The following is a 17,692-nucleotide window of genomic DNA, read 5'->3' as shown; positions in this document are numbered from 1 at the left end:
CACCTTTATTACTCAGTTGTACTCATGCTGGAAAAACAGCCTCGCTTGCCATCACCTTCTGAAACCAAAGCACAGGCTACTTAGTAAGGTGTGGGAATTATGGTCTAAGCAAGATGAGAGCTGAGCTAACACCAGCCTTGGACCTGTTGAACCTGTTAATTCTACCTAAGGGTGTATGGCTGCGCCAGTCCAGTGGGTGGCCAGAAGCTACTGCAGGCTTTGTCTAGTTTTCTGGATTGTTTTTCACACTTCAGAAGGAAGTTGCACTTAACCTAGGTAGGGATGGTGTGCAGGTACAATTTGGGGCAAAGAAAACAAGACACAACCCCATGACTGTAACATCATGATATGTTGCAGGAATGTTTTTTGTACCCAGTAATTATAATCAAGGGTCTGCACTCCTCTCTCAGCCCACTCTTCAGCTTTGAACCAGGATTCCTAAAACGTATCCAGACTGAAATCAGGACTAAACCTCACTACCTCCATCCACGTGGGCTGTCAGCCCTAACTGTACACAGGGGTCATTGTCACAACCATAAGAACTGCTAAACTGGATCAGATCAAAGGTGCAGGTATCCTGTCTCTGAAAATGGATGGCATCAGACATCTAGGGAAGAAATACAATAGATTGCCTTTCTCCACATATACCTTCCCTGCTCCCAGCATTTGGCAACTTAAAGTTTTCTTTAGCAGGTAGTTACATTAGGTCATTGTGTCTAATGATCCCCAAAGAACGACACAGTGACGTTGTGTTTGACCTCCATGACTGTCTAATTTTTTTTTTAAATCATTTATCCTTTTGGTCCTCACAATATCCTCCGGCAGCAAGTCACAATCCTATGAGAAAATACAAGAAGCGGTCGTCTTTTAGTTTTTAAATTGTTACCTGGTCCTTTCACCGTTTGCCCCGTAGTTCTTGTTCTCTGAATGATTCTTCCATCTTCACCTTCCTGAAGCCATTCATGACACAGTAGACTTTCCCTCCTTGGTTATCTTTTTTTGCCCAACTGAAGTAGCTTAAGGTACTTAGAGGTTTGCAGAATAAGGAACTTGTTACATGAAAAAATAGACAACTTAATATTAAATAAAAAACTTTCCAGAGCATGCCTGCATTCATTCTCTGCTACATTGTCTGGCGTATTTCATCTGACATCTTAAAATAAGCCTTGGAACACATGTATAAATTGGAAGGTTAAGAGATTACAAGCATTTCAAGGTAGAGACTGCATTTTCCTGTGTGCAGTAACAGGTATAATGATGGTGCCTTTAAATATGACTGCAATAAATAAATAATGATAACAAAGGTGTGGAATAGCAGTACAAATATAAAAACATTTAGCAGTCTAAGCTATTCCACTATAAAAGAAATGTAGAGTTTATTTTGTTTGCTTTCACCAGTAAAGAATGCCCTTTATGGGCTTACTTATGTAACACCCACTTGTGGTCATAACTGCTTCCCTCATATTTTAACCTTCAGGATTTCTTTTCCTCTAAATATCTAATTAGTACTGCTTTTTTAATGGTTTTATAAAAGCATCTTGGCATGTATGCAGAGAATGGCCTAGTGCCAAGGTACCATAACGTGCAGGAACAGTAATGACTCTGTCTCTGTACTGACTCTCTTTGATAGAATATGATACAAAAAATCAAATGCAAAGCTGACAGGACAGCTCACATTTCTGCTGGATCTCATAAATCCTACTTGGCGTGAGACTTCCACATCTCTGGCTATGCTTTGTTTTTATAGATATAGGGTATGTAATTAGTTCCTTTTTTGCCTTTTCCCTCTTCATGTTATCCTTGTCCAGTGCATACTAGTCACATATATTGGTCATTTTCTACTACCACCACCTTTGTGAGACAGCTGCAGGGTAAAAAGACCAAGGCATAGGAGAGCTTGTCAAAGAGACACTGTGCCAACAACCTAGAAGATTTTCTCAGATTTTCTACAGCAGAGCACCTGAGAAGTTTGATTCTGCACTGAAGTCATGGGCTAACGCACTGCATGGGATGCTCAGCAGAGGCATAACCCACTATGTGCAGGCAGTAGCAGAAGCTAGAGATATTCAGCCAGGGAACTTTCTTTGTTCAATGATATCTTCTGAAAAGGGCCCCTTTTCTAAGCAGCTGAGTGATATGAAGACCTACATTAATGCACAAATCTCAATAAAGGGCTTAGGTTCTGACCTAATGCTTCCTCCCACTTGTCCAAACTAGTCCTAAAAACAGCTTAGCCCTGTCCTAAAATCAGAGTATGATGTTCTCCAGTTCTGCTTCCATGCAGACAATATATAGTTTGTAGTAAGTATATCTCAGTCACCAATAAGGCCTAGCTAGCATAATGGTTCTTCAGTGCCACTAGCAGTCCACATAATTTACAGTCACCCTCAGATCGCTCTAACTCATGGCAAGGGACAAAAGCTGGCTAATGATCAGTCAGTGCAAGGTGGCATCTTTGCTCACACCTCCCTCCCAATTAGCACTCCTTGCTCCTTGCCTGCAGCAGAAAATCTGGGCCTTTATATTATTTTCCCACAACAGCAGCCTCCATCATTAATTAGTGTATGGAAGCTCTGGAGATCCATTGGGAACACAGAAAAAACATTCTCCTGTGACAGTGCTACTCATGCTAACAACTCTGATTCCCCTCAAGCTGTCAGTAGCACATCCTTGAGCTTCTGGTGACCCTGCACAAGACCTTCCTTTGGACTGAGGGAAGGAAACAATGAGATATGCAGCTCATGAAGCTTCTGGTCTCATGACTGCATTATCTGCATCTAATAGGTTTCAAGCTGACTCTGAAGCTTTTCCTGCATCTGGGGCATTGGCAATGTCTCTATTCCATGTGTCTTCTCTGGTGACTAGTAGTACAGCTAAAGCTTAGAGATGTATCTTTCTCAGTAGATACCTGATTTGGGTATCTCTTCTCTGCTCCTTCACCTATTTTCACAAAACTTCTGTCAAAGACACTGTGTTTCTACCTTAAAATCACCATCAACTGGTTTACGGTAAGAAGTTACTAGGCAGACAGACAAAAGTGTCCCTGGGGAAAAAAATTGAAGAATAAAGTAAATAATAATGAATAAAGATCTCATAAAGATCTGTTCTTGTGCTTCCAACAGAAATCTGGCTACACTAAGAAATTTCTCAAGAAAGCTGGAAGTTTTAATTATGCTTTTAAATATTTGGAATTAACTCTGGATAGCATCTGAAATTTTAGATGTCTAAATTTTCTGGGATTCATTAGTCACTAATAATGTCATGTCCACTTTCCATATGATTCCAGGTATAAGAAGAAAGTGTACACTTGGCATATGTGTGATAGCAATAGAAAACATTAGTTAGAAATGCACTAAGAAACAAACGAGAAGTTTTCCACTAACAATTAGTTTTCCAATTTTATGTAATTTTTGCACAGCTCAAGCTATTAGATCAGATCCTCTAATAGCTTTCCCCAGCAAAGAACAGCTCAAGAGTGTGATTTCTTTTCCCTGTAGTATCATTACACAGGAAAAGGTCCTGGTAAATTCAGCATTTGCCCAGTTCAGATCACACCTATACTGCCAGACTATGCACCTTGTACTGATTAGACTCCCAAAGTCCTACTTTGACACGCAGTTGGTTCAGTTTAAATCTACAAATGGTCTGAGGTCAGGTCTTTGGCTGTTGTAAGGTGCCGATACGCAATCTGAAGGGGATATCCCCAGGATATTAAATCTATTGACCTATTGACACAAAATCTCTGATGGTTGAAAAGAGCTGTCAGTCACTAGCATTGAAGTCTCTGCTAAGCAGTATATGAAATAAAATAACCACTTTTTTGGATTATTCCCTAATAGTATCTCAATTCAGATTTTTTATTGACCTTAAGCATGACTTAACTCCCACGAAAAGGCCTGCCAGTAAAAGGCAGAGTCATCAATCCAGATCACAGCGGAAAATTAAATTTAAACATCAAGTTCATTCTTCAAAAGTTAAATAATGCTTCTGGCATCGACAAGTTCCGAGTAAAATTCTTTTTTTTTTCTATACACATTCTTTCCAATCTCTATGCCATTAATGAAGAGCGCATACCTATTGTGCCTGATCTGGTATTATCACACATAGAACGTCACTTTCGGTCTCCCTCTACTTGTTATCTAAACGTATATGCCATTGGGCAGAACTCTTATACTCTCATTCCTCCTCTCTCCCCCTTCTAGATCTCTACAGGATTGAATAAAGAAAGTTCTATATCCTACAGAAACACCCATATGCAGGGCTGCAGATGAGAGAAGGATGGAGAGAGGATAAAGACGAGGTCAAAAGCAAATGTAAAGAAAGCAAAATATTTCAGCTCCCTTTTAAAATATGTAAAGTTAACTCAGATCAAATTGATTCCAGAACAGTGTGCATTCTATTCCAGCAATATCTATTGCCATATGGGACTTTTAAATACTGGGTTTGGAAAGGAAAGAAAAGAACACAAGGTAGCCTAGTTAAAAATGCACCAGAAGTATGAAGACAGCAGCCCAGTCTGTTACTTGATATTCAACCATTCTCAAAACTTCACTGGGCTTTTTTTTTCTTCTTTCTTCTGGGGGATTCTATATTGCTATGATCAAATGCTTGACAGCCATTTTCAAGTAATTTCGCATGATTTCCATGCTGAAGAACTATTAAACGTAAGATTCTGAGAAACTAGTCAATTTGTGCATTTCACTATTTTCTCCAGCATAGACACCCTAACCGGTCCCTCTAAGTATAGTACAATATCATACTATTTCTTCCATCCTTTCTTTTCATCACAGAAAATTCAAAGCTTTTGCATGTTTTCATATTTGTTATACATTTGGATCAAATATCGCTTGAATATGTAAAAGGGAATAATCAAATGTAGAAACAAAAAAATTTTGGAGTGTACATGAGTATGAGCGTTTGGGTACATCTACCTATCCGTTTATATTCTCTCCATGAACAGCTTAGAATAAATAAGGTTTTTAACGCTATGCCTGGGGTTTAAAAAAACACAAATCAAGTAAACGTATGTTCACAACTGTGAAATAACAAAATATATTTTAAAAGGAGGAAATGGTATAGTCTAACTGCAAATGAGTCATCTTAATGGCATAACAAGAAGAAAAACATACATAAATTTGGCATTATATTCAGCATCACAATTGTTCTAGTAAGAGAGGAAGGGGAGAGAAAGACAAGAGACTGACTTTAGAGACGGCTAAGTGCTGCTTATTAGTGGGGAAACAAGTATTCTACTACTTTGCAAAAGTTAGCCTTTTTGCAAAATTTTGGGGGCTTGTCAGATGACAAATATAAATATTAATCATTGTCTTTTAAATGACTGTGCTAAATTTCTATTTCACTTTACAATCCAGAGTGCAGCACTTATATAGAAACAATTGCATTCTGTTCATTAATTTGAAACCATTCTGCAGTGATTAACATGTGAAGTCTGCCAAAGCATTTTCAAGGTTGTTTTTGTACTTGTGTGTGTGTATTTAAGATCACTAGGAAAATGCAGTGAGTAACTCTGAACATCATATAACACTGAAATATCTTTCCCATTCTTTAAACCCAATACAAAATGTTTTTAAAGTATAAGTATACCTTACATAAAGAACAGAAAATCTGTTTGCCTTCTTTATTTCAGGAGACATATTATTATCTCAGGAGCTTGTTTAAAGGTGGCCTACAAATAATTTCTCAGGAGTTAGTTTTATATAGCTTATACTTCACAATGAATGAATGAAGAATGTCAAAAGGTTTGTTTTATTCTTGTTACTTGGGTGATGGCTTTTTGCTTTAAGATATTTTTAAATGTCGGTTTTGGTTTTCCTGCATTTTAATCATTGAACCGATTAGTGATTTAAGAAATACACTATCAGCATGGCTGAAGAGGATGGGAAAAGAAGGGATTATTTTTAAAACCTACCCTTTTTCAAAAGGTTGTACTGCAGTACAGCTAGAGTGGTGTTAACAAAAAAAAAAACTACACAAAAAGTATCAGGGAATATCACTAAAACTCCTTTTCTTTCCTTGAGCCATTCTTTCCTTTAACTTTTTGACTCTTATGATGTCACAATTTCAGCAGCTTTTCAGACATCGATCATATAAATAGACTTGGATATGTAACAGCAAAAACAAGCAACAGAGGGTTAAAAAAAATTGTAATACCTTTTCACATTTTATGAAGTATCACAAACCTAACCCAAGCTCACATTAACTACTTCATTATTTTGAACTTGGTCTTACGTTAAGAAGAAAAAAAAAAGAAACCCCACTCCCTGACATATAGAGATAAGAATACTAAGAAGTTCAATTTTCAGTTTTACTTTAACCAATAGTCCTTCTCTCTAATTAGGGATGGGCTTAAAACGAGGGCACTGATTTGCAATAGTAAAAGATGTGATAATTCACATCCAGTTCTAACCAAATGTGTTATGCATGATGTAGAAGACAGTCACCTTGTTCCTTTACGTCAACACCTGGAGCAGGTATGGAGGCAGCGTGTTCAGACATTGGCAAGGAGCATCCTGTCTTATTTTATAAGGTCTCCATCTGTCCATCTTGGAAGCAAGAGCAGCGTATGTTTGGCAGGGACTCTAGTGCAAGGATTGTAATAAGGGTCTCCTATTCAGCCAACCAGGAGTGCTTTTTGCTACCTTTCTCACCTTTGTAGCCAGGAGCCTGAGGCCTTTTGGCCTGAACACCTAATAGCCATTTACTTTGTAGCCACTAATTAAAGGGATGTCCTTAGCAAGCAAAAAGATAGCCATGATAAGAAGGGTCTTTTAGCAGAGAGGTAAGGGAAATAATATTCAGATGGATGCTGAGCCTTTGAGAAATGCAGGGTACAGCTCACCCTTGAGGAAGGACTCAGGACTTTTCTGTTGCTTGCTCTCACTGCAGTAGAAAATACTTCTTGAAATATATAAAACTGTTAAGTTCATCAATTTTATAAGTCTCCAGAAATGAAAGTCCACAGCTGTGAATAATGGTGTAGTTCTGCATGGAGATGCATTGGCAAAGCTGTGTGATGCTGTTTTGCATAAATTCATGCCCATAATATTCTAGCTCCTAGTCAGTGCTACTTGATCTGTAAATGCTAACAGATCCCTTCTCCTCACTTGTCTTAGTACACTGAATAAATCAGAAGGGAAGTCTTCTTGTCTGTTTTGGTTTAATTCTACTGCTTTATCCCAACCACCTACAAACTTCTCTAGCAGCAGCCATATCAGTAATATAGATCAGAAAGAAGTGCCTGATACTTTTTCCAAGCTACAAACTTATTTTCAGAAAATAGTGGTTGATATGAGTTTCCTGGACTATTCTCATTAACACTGAAAAATAGGGGGGAGAGAGAGACAGACAGACAGACAGACGGAAGCAGCTCAGTCCTCTGACCATCTCTCATTTATGCATGGTTCAGCAGGATATGTCACGGACTTCTGTGGAAGTCCCATGGATTTCCTCCATCATGAAAGGGAACCGAGTGCCTCCAGTCATGAAGATACAAGTTTTTAACAGCAGCCTTCCTGGGATCTAAGATGTTAGGCTTGCACTAACAAAGAATTAGCTCGCAGATGGCAACAGTCAGCAATGGATTTCCCTCTGTTCTGTCTGCTATGGACCTTCACCTCTCACATGTTCTCCTGATGCAGAACATAGATGCAGGGCTGGCTCACCTACTCTGAGCTATACTCTGCTCCTTCACTCACTACCAAGCTGTTTGTGGTTGCTTGCTGGAGCCATCTTGAGTGTATTTGCCACCAGCTGCTTCCCATGACCTCGTTGTTCCCATAACCACCTCCAGAGTGCTGCAGCACACTGCAGGAGCCTACAATTTCATTTGCCAACACCATCTGCTGGACCTCCTGAGCCAAGATTACCTCCTCCTAAGCCCACACCCTTTTTATCAGGGTTTCAGATCCTGCAAACAAGGGGTCACAATCGCAAATGAAAGGCTCAGGAAATCTGAAGCTGCTGTTCTTATTCCAAGCATCTTTCCTTTCTCCTTCCAGCACACAAATATCCCTCTCATTCCACAATAATTGTTCTAGGGGGAAAAAAAAAATCCGTTACAACTTTTGGCTGCTGCTTTAAGCACGCTACCAGGCACAGTAACGCTGAAAGGAGACACGTCTGATTACAGCTTCTCTTTCTCTACCTCTAGACTGTCCCAGTCCAAAGAACTGAAACTAAAAGTGCCAGATGGCGGAACTGTATATTTATAAGCCTAAACCCAGTCTTTCTCTAGGAAAGACTTTTAGTACTAGAATTCAAGAGATATTGTCTTATTTGATTGATCACATTGCCAACTCCTGTATCTCACTGTTGTGAGATACTGACCACTCCCCCTTACCGTTATGCCCACATAACCTCACCCTCACATAACCTTACCCTTAATATAAGTGTATTTCTCCCTTTTATCTCTAAAGTATCTCCATTGGATTGACCAATCCCAGCAGCACTGAAGAACTTCAATCTTCCTGAAACTTGTAAGGCATATCAGTGCTTTTACTGCTTTGACAAGAAAAACCTCCACTTGCAGCCTCTGGTTTTCACCCCGTGTTGCAATAAAAACATTCCCCTGGGCCCTTGGTGCAATCTTGGCTTTATATGGAAAAAAATGTCAAGCTGCTATGCTGTCACGAGACCATGAGGTCTTTCTTCCATTTTCAGTTCAAATATCTGAAAATGCAGAGAATAATTTTTCCTTTGTAAATTATACTTTTCCATTGGTTTCAATCTGCTGTGGGGAAAAAAGCGAGAGGAACTCACATGTTCTGCTTCCGGTTCTGATTCGCAGTCAATCAGCTCTATGATTTTCTCAGCTCCCTTAACCAAAGCATTCCTCACTTTACTAATTTGCAAAGTTGGTACAATAAAAGAGACATATCTGCAGGAAAACTGAGAGGAGAAGCCACTGCTTGCAAAAGCCTAAGAGAAGTATTTGATAACTTATTTTTACAAATTAAAAACATGACAGAGTGTTCACATACCCACATGTAAGCTCTACCCAGGAATCTGCTTGTAAGTGGACCACTCCTACATAAACCCTGCACTCTGTTTATAAGGCACATTGTTTCTTTTAAAAAGCCTACAGAACCCACACTTTGATTTGAATATAATAAAACTGCAGAAACAGCAGAAGCTGGCCATGTAACTCCTATTTTAATGAATACCTAAAGTAACAGTCCTCTAAGCTATTGTGTCATCTTTCAACTCCTGTCCCTCCCTCCCCCTTTCAGCACCAAACTCGAGGAAAAGAAAAACTGATTGGCAGGTACTGTAGCTGGCGTGAATAACCACGACTATATATCTTGTCAAAAATCAGCATGTACTTTAAAAAAGAAGAAAGTAAAATATGAAGATAAGAGGAATAATCTGAGGCTCTCCCATATTCTCATTCAAATTTTTCTATTTAGATTTCACTATATTTCCTTTTTTAACCTTCTCCTGCAGGTCTTTATATATAGGACAAAAAAAATCCGCTTCTGTCATTTAAAGCATGATGAAAGTACCAAAGAAAAATCTATTTTCAGCTGTTTCTCGTTAGAACACTTTTTTGCCACTGTGATGAAAGTCGATGCAAAGAAAGGAAGACGAGTCACTGATGAAGATGAAGAAGCATTTCTGATCAGCCATCTGCTCAACCAATTAAACCCCTCGCAAATAAAATTGTGTATACGTGTATAGCTAACCCATAAAGATATACATATCTATGTGTACACTGGCATGCAAACACATACATAAAAATACCATGTAAAGTCTACTCTGCATATACTAAACTGTGCTTACATGCTGGGTATAGCTAATTAAATGCATACATAGAGAAACACTGCAAATATAAAATAGAATTTGGCCCCATTGGAGAACAAAGCCTTCTCTATTAGCATCCTTTTCTTTTAATGGTCCTTATGCAGTAAAAATAAAGTCCAAACACTGTAATTTCACTCCCAGAAAAGTTACAGATACTGTAGGTATCTTTAGAAACAGCTGCAAAAGTGGATTCACTTCTGACAAGATTGGTGTTAATTACCAGTAAGGACTTCAGTATAATACTATTTAAATCATTTTAAATTATCCCTCTCAAAAATTAATTTTTCATCAAAGATTACACAAAAAAATCATGATATCATCTCTGCAGCTGCGATTTAGTAATAATTTCATCTATTATTACCAATGTCAGTTAGATAAAAGAAAAATGGCATCCTACTGTGCTGATTCCAGCATAGGCCATATATAGAAATTTTTAACTATCACTTATAATCGCCTTGATGAGCTTAAACCTCCTCTCAATTAACACCCTAAATGACACTGAGACATCTTAATGGAGGATGTAAGTAAAGGAAAAAGACTTTAATCAAAGAATAAGAAGAGAAGTGCCAAGGAAAAGGAGGAAGTCTGGTGTACCTCTCAGTGTCCAATCACACCAAGGTCCTTTATCTTGTCTTGAACTTCTTGTCATCTTAATATTGCGACTGTAACTTCACAGCAGCACTAAGAAGAAGAAGAAAAAAAGTGTGCATACTCTTATCTGCAGTTTGCATCCACATCTGAAAAAGACAGTGGAGGTATGCACCAGGCAGGCAAACACAGACTAAATGAAACTGAAGAGATTATGAAAAATAAAATAATTGTAAGTTACAATGAGCCTGACTCCATTTTGCTTTCCACTTCAACAGTGATTCAGGGAAACCCTTAAAGACTGCAATACAGTTATTCTCATGCTACTCAATAAAGCTTGAAATAGCATGTTTTGATCCAAACATCCCAAACTGAACTAAAGTTCTGCTTTTACAGCCAAGAGGTAATTATACTTCTAGAGATCCCAGTTACAGACAACCATGTAAAACTTGCTTAGATGGCACCTACAGTCTATATTATTAAGGGCATTCTTGTCTTTTTTAGCATACCTTAAGTATCCCAGTATAACCATTTAAATGCATAGACGTACCAGCAAGTTGTGATAGCACTCTCCGAATTTCAGGAAGGTTGAGAAGTAAGCCTCTATCTAGTGGTTCTCAAACTTCAGAACCAAATTTAGTAGCCATCAGAGTAACCACACAAATGTGGTGAGCGGACAATCTCCAGCAAGCCTCTGCAGGCTTCTCGCTGCAGCCTTGTGCATAACCACTGGGCAACACCTACAGCCTGGGAACTGCTGATTTGGGCTGCGCATAGGTGAAGGGACGGGGGGGCAGGTAGTTTTGCCCTGGTGTCTGTCTCAGGGACAATCTGCTAGCACCGACAGGGAAAAGGGGCTTTAGAAGTGCAGTCAGGAACACCCCACAGAGACTTGGGAAGGCGCCGTGAGCACCCAGGAAGCGTACATCTCTGCTGTAGTAGCTGATGTGGCTGTGAGATTCTGAAGTATCTGGACTACAAAGAGAAGCTCCTGTTCACTGTGGCTGTTGCTGTAATTCGAAAAATATATATATTGTTTCATGGCCCGATATTTTTTCAGTTAATTCACTCATAATGAGAAGCAAATTAATATCTCTGGGTGCATTAAGAGTAAAAAAAAATCTAATTAAAATCAGCCATGGTATTTCATTTCTTTCAAGTGTTTGCTTGCCCGTTAGAGCTTCACAAACTGTTAGCTACAAACAATACCAGTTAAGGATTCAGCTCATTTTGATTAGCAAATCATTTGCAAATGGATTTTGCTTTTATTTGTCGTAAGTATTTGTTGAATAGCTCACCTAACCATTTCAGCTTGTGGGCTGTTTACTTCAGCTTTTCACTAGTCACTCCTACTCTGGTGCTAAGCACACAGTATTTATGACACACAAAGTACTGTTAAAAGAGCCCCTCAGGTAAAGGTAAGAAATCCTCCAACCTCTGCTCCATGACAGGTGCAGTATCCACTAAATTTAGTCACTGCTGTTACAGAGAAATGATCAAACCTAGAGAGTTATTTTTCCTCCTGTGCTGGATATTTCAGACATATGAATATTACATAGCAACTAATAATAAGCAATGTACTGTGTATTTTTAGGGAGAAATTTGCAGATGTGTACTGATTCGTATTAATATCTGTGCAACTTACAGCATTCACAAATATTACCCTGCCATGGGGCAGCTGTCTGAATATTTCCAACTGAAGAGCTTTTTCTGTGACTCACAGAAAATCAACCTTCCAGCATTCATTCTCGAAACTGGTTTTTGTTCATTCCCCCTCCCCCCTCCCATTTGGTCTTCTATCCAAACACATTTCTTTCTCCAATTAAAATTTAAGGAGGGTTGATTTTGCATACATAACACACAAGGTAGTAATGAAGTAATGCATGCCATTAAAAAAGTCTCTAAGTATTCACTGATCTGAAGGTTGACAGACTTATCAGTTTATAGAAAAAAATGAAGCTAATAGCTTTAGAGAAAGAAAATGCCTTGTACAGAAAAGAAGGGTCACTTTCTGCAAGTGCTTCTGTAACAGAAACTGCTGTATGGTCCACTGCTAAATGCTAAGCACAGCGTCTTAAAGATCAATCCCGCTCCTTTGCGATCAAGGAAATGGTTATTTTCTTATCCAGCAGGAGAAGTCTAAGCACACTGCTTTTAACTTGGTCTCCATTTCGATGTTTTACTAGTAGGATAATCATTTCTGTTGATTACAAGTCTGAAAAAATCCCATTTCTGATCAGAACGGCTGTGGCAACAAGGAGCCTAAGGCAGACTTGGTAATGCTGATATCAAAAGGAAGTCCTTTTCCTGGAATTGGGTTTGAGCTGCCCCAGCAAGAGACTCTAGTTAAAAGCTGCATCTCTTTGGAGAGAGAGTGCCAATCAAGCCATACTGAGAAATAATTTCAAGTGCAGACAAGCCAAAAGGCTGTGATATTCAGAATCAGCTGCGATAGTCAAAACAAATGCAAGTTTCAGCAGGGATGGACATTCCGGCATTGGTTTATCACTTTGTGACCCAGATTTAAGCCAGTGTAAGGAGTTTTTTGCAACACAGGTAAATCCATTTAATGCTTACAAAAAGAGTGTTTCCATTCCCATCCCTTTCTCCTAGCTGTATACTGCTACTTCTTGCTTTGCACATGCTCTGACATCCATCTGATCTCTGTACAAGCTGATTTAGTTCACTAAGCTGGTAGAAAATGATGGATTGTTATTTGCTGGGACAGTTTTCTGCTTGTATAGCCAGCTGAAGTAGCTTACTGGGGCATCAAACAAGTACCAGGGCTGTCATAAAAGGAGGGGAGGAAGGCAGGATAATTCCTCTCAGCACTAGCCAGTTTTCAGGATGGCTCAGTCCTCTCAGGAGACCTCCCCCTTAGACAACGCACATAGCAAGGCTGTGTCACTGTAGCTGGAGTTACCTCTTCAGCCACGTCAGAGCTGTTGCTCTGACCAAACACAGGGACACCTGGTAGAGTCCCCTGGTGGTAGGGACACCCCAAGAATAAAAGACAAGGCTTACACAAGAATAAGTGGGTTTTTTTTTTCATGATGGGAATAAAGTACACAGAGAAACACATGAGCCTGGCAGTTGAGTTTTGCTGGCATTGCTATGTTGGTTAAGATAGTGAAAAAAAAATCCACCAAAGAAAAAACAAACCACACTTTCCTAACCAGCACTGCTATGGCAGCAACTCCCCTGACGTAGATGCCATTTTATCTACAAAAGAGTACTTTTGCCCTGTACTTATCTTGTTCAGGAAGTTGTATCAGTTTATCAGCTTTTTGTGCCAGTGTAAACTTAGCCTCTAGTGGAAGTGTCTGACAGTCTAGCTCTATCACAAGCCCTTTATAGCTGGGATACGGTCATAACAGGAACCTTTGGGCTTTCGATTATGAAGAAAGCCTGTATTTCAGTGGATGCCCTGCCATGAAGCTGCACAGCTGCTATGAGGGTGCTATTTTTGCTACTTCAGTCACCACCTTTCCAAACAAAAAAAGGAATTCTGTGTGTGCTGTGAATAACAATAAAAAAGTCTATTCAAAATGAGTATGCTGCATTTGTGTCCTTTTATTTCTTTGCCAGCAGTAAAGGAGTTCACTCTAAAATCCCCAGCACTCTGCAATTGCTTGAGAGCCAGGACAGCTCTCAAGCCAGGTCTAAATTATAAAGTGTTGTTGACAAAGCTGTTTCAGTCAGAAGCGTGAAAAAAATCACACCCTTAATTGATATATATACGCCAGCAACACCCTCTGCATAGATGCAAGAATCCCTTTGCTGGCATGGCTTATGTCACTCAAAAAGGTAGTTGAAAAGAAAAGACTCCTTTTGCCAATATGTGCTTTTTCTCTGGTACAGATCAGCCAACAAAGTCCATGTATCATGGATCAATGATTCCCAAGTTTTCTATAGTCAAGCCTCACTTGAGAAAATTGGCAATGTGTAACACTTCCCCGTGTCCAGCTCCCTTTCCACAAACGGGGCTTTTATTTCCACCTTATCTCCATCTTATTGCTTCCTACCTCCTTGGCATTTGTCCTATGGCCCCCCAGTCTCCCTCCTGTCTTCTGAGTCTCCTACTTTTGATGCTGCCATTTCTGTCTAGAGTCATTCAGACGTGCTCTTCTCATGCCTCCCAGCACTTCTGGGTCTGGCTGAGCTCATCTATCTGGGCTCCATGCGGAGTACCCTTCACTTCTAGGGACTCCCAAATCCTTAAATCCTAACAAATTGGAATCAAAAATACGTCCATTGCTTAGAAGTATAAGCAAATTAGTATGAAACGCACAGACTTCTCTCTAGATTGTCAGTATAGCTTCATGAAAATGTTTACCCCTCCCCTCTCCTTTTTTCTTTAACTTGCTCTCAATGGGATAGCTTGCCAGACCCACCCTAAGCCACTTCAGGTTCATTTAACTGAAGATTTAATCTTGCAGAATGGAATCCTCCTACACTATATCTTATGCTTGGATGGATCTATGGCTAACTGGACAGGTGCAAGGATGAATAATAATACATCACTGTATTAACAAATGCTGCCTTCGCATATAACTTTATGAAAGAAGTCTGGCCTATGATGATGCTTCATTCACCCTGGAGTAAAACACAGTAACTCCAGTGATGTCCATGGAGTTACTTAAAACAAGCGCAAATTAAGCGAGGATTAATTTCTGCAAATTTAAGCCTATGGGAATAATATTGCCTTTTGTTTTCTGAAACTGTAGCCTTGGTCTTAAGAGGTAGATGGGCAGTAAACAGAACTTAACAATAATATGATCTTAATATTTATATGAGAAATCCACTAAGAAATTATTACCCAGCATTTAACTTTAGAAGCATTGTTTGAGAAAAGAAGAAACGTTTTCCTGGTTTCTTCTTCAAACTTAATAGAACTATGTTGAGTAATTCTTCTACCTCTCTTTCTCCTATGCACGTCACAATTTTGCAACAACAAAGCAAAATATTTTTAATAAATATTTTTTTTTTGTGCTCAAAAGAAAGAGCACAAAGTTCTGAGTAGACAATGTATATATGAAAGTTCTTTATCTACTGCAAATCAGTTCCATCAGAGGTGAAATGGAGCAAGTGAAAAAAAAGCATGAAAGTAAGTGAAGAAAAAGATTGTATTCAATCAAAATTTCACAGAATGTAAGTAGGGGGAATATAATCACCCAGTCTGAAGCTGCTAAGATTCCACTCCTTCAGCTGTGAGATCTTTAGTTTTTGTAAGTGGCTAGGACCAAGTTAACATTTCATTCAAAAGGTGGCACCCTGCAAACAGTGCAGTTTTCCCAATAAGACAGGGACACCGATATAGAGGAAATAGCCTTGTCAGCTGAAATTTTAATGCCATACTCTCAAGCTCAGGATTCTTCCAAGTGTCTTGCCCCTAGAGCTCCTTCTTTCTTTCAAAGACTAAATTTAAAAATAAATCCTGTAAGGCAAAGAAAGAGAGTATTTGGTACAGAAGAACTAATGAAATGCCTGCAAGTTTCCTGAAAACAGCATGAGTTTTCTATGCAGGCTGCAATTACTCATTCTTTTAATATGCTATCTTTCTCATTAAAAATCTCAGTAGCAGTTGAGAACTGAGAAATTCAGTTGAAGCAAATAGCAAACGGGGCTAGAACTGACTCTGGACGTCCTGAGTTTCTGTTCTAGCTTTGCTCCTAAAGGCATGATAGAGCAATCCCAAAATCTCTCCAATTTGTCGCACATGTATTTGGCCTTTAAGGCTACAAATAAGTAGCGGTCTGCACTTCCATCGAAAAAAAGGTGATAGGGTGAAAAAAGCCATTGTTTTAGCTATAGTGTCTCAGCAGCAGAGTTGCTAAAGCATTACCAAAGCCTCTCCCTGCAGGGTACAGACGACAAAACCAGCCTTAGGGCAGCCGCTTCCCCAGAAGCAGCACAGGCCTGCCAAAGAGGCTGCAATCCAGGGCCTGTTCACATGTCCTCCATGCCCTCTTAACGCTTATTGTGAGAGATGGACACACATTTAGCAAAAAGTTATGCCAACAGTAGATCAGTGCGAACTGTGCCGCCTTCCAATAATTTTAATGCTGGTTCGTGATTGAGTAAGACATTAGGTGGACTGCAAAGTATAGCATGACACTGCCCTGTTGTTAAGCTTTAATTAGTTAAGGCAGCAAAGAGCCTCCCTGGAACAGGATGGTCATATTTCTCAGAAACGTAGACTCTCTTTTATAGAAATATGAATTCACTTTTTTTTATATGCAAGATAAAGGCAGGAGAAGGAATTAGGGCATGGAAACCTCACAGAAGGACTTATGAGCCTTCTCTTCTGGGTGCAATAAGGAATAGAACAGAGAGCAGGAAGTGGCATACCTATACAACATGAATGCAGTAAGTCAGGAAGTAGCATAACCTATACAACGTGAATGCAGTAAGTCAGGAAGTGGCATAACCTATATAACTCCGTGAACGGAGTGAATGTAACAGGAAGGAGAAGGATTAGCATTGCTTGTGTTTTATCATTTCCTGGTTTTGCCACAGACGCTGTGTATGATCTTTGGCGAGTCATTTCACTTCCTACAAATACTGGAAATAAAATGTGTGCGTCATAAAGGTATTAGATGTTTTAACTCTTAACTATATGGAAAAGCTTTTAGATCCGTGGGTTAAAAAGCCATGAAAAAAATCTGCATCTCAGATCTGAATAAAGGTGAAATATGGAAAAAAACTATAAAATCTGGCTTGCCTAATTATGGGATGATCTCTCCCAGCAAACTGGCAGTGGTGACATGGCCCTGCCTCAGACAACAATAAGCATTGCATAAAAAAGGTTGACCAATAACGTTAATGGCACAAAGTATACTACATTCTTACAGCAAAATATTGTATTAAGTTTCTCTATTCGAATTTGAGGCCTATGGATATGCAGAACGGAACAATTTCAAATGAACAGCAGAGTTTGTCCTAAGTACAGTCACTTCAGTTCAAAAATGAATGGGTTTGCAGGCATATGTGCTAGAGAATAGTTAAAAATGACTGGAGTACTCTTCAGATTATTGAAGCAATCTAGGAAATCTAAATTGGTCTACAGTGCCTGTGCCCAGAGCACCCTACTCACTTCCAAAATGAAGTGCTCTTAAAAAAAAAAAAAAAAAAAAAAGTGAAGCATTGCATTTGGAAAGGATTGGAGTTCTGGGCATGCACTAGGCAGAACAATTTAAAATTACTGGGGCTCTTCAGTTTTTTTTTTTAAACACACATTTCTTTTTGGAAGTGGATCAAGAAGCATTCTGTCATTGTAGGCAAA

General features: G+C 39.2%; 1 long non-coding RNA gene across 1 annotated transcript in view; it reads right to left on the bottom strand.

The window, feature by feature from the left end:
* Window positions 1-17,692, bottom strand: part of LOC104144440 (uncharacterized) — a 41,870-nt gene that overhangs the window by 12,713 nt on the left and 11,465 nt on the right. The window contains exons 3-5 of the long non-coding RNA XR_694129.2: window positions 10,414-10,500; window positions 887-1,049; window positions 4-58 (exon numbers count right to left, since the gene is read on the bottom strand). This is a non-coding gene — a long non-coding RNA (uncharacterized lncRNA). The remainder of the gene's footprint in view (window positions 1-3; window positions 59-886; window positions 1,050-10,413; window positions 10,501-17,692) is intronic.

This window comes from Struthio camelus, chromosome 5 (assembly GCF_040807025.1).
Source record: "Struthio camelus isolate bStrCam1 chromosome 5, bStrCam1.hap1, whole genome shotgun sequence".
Lineage (NCBI taxonomy): Eukaryota > Metazoa > Chordata > Aves > Struthioniformes > Struthionidae > Struthio > Struthio camelus.
Note: the sequence above shows the minus strand (reverse complement) of the source record. Positions and strands in the feature narration are given on the sequence as shown.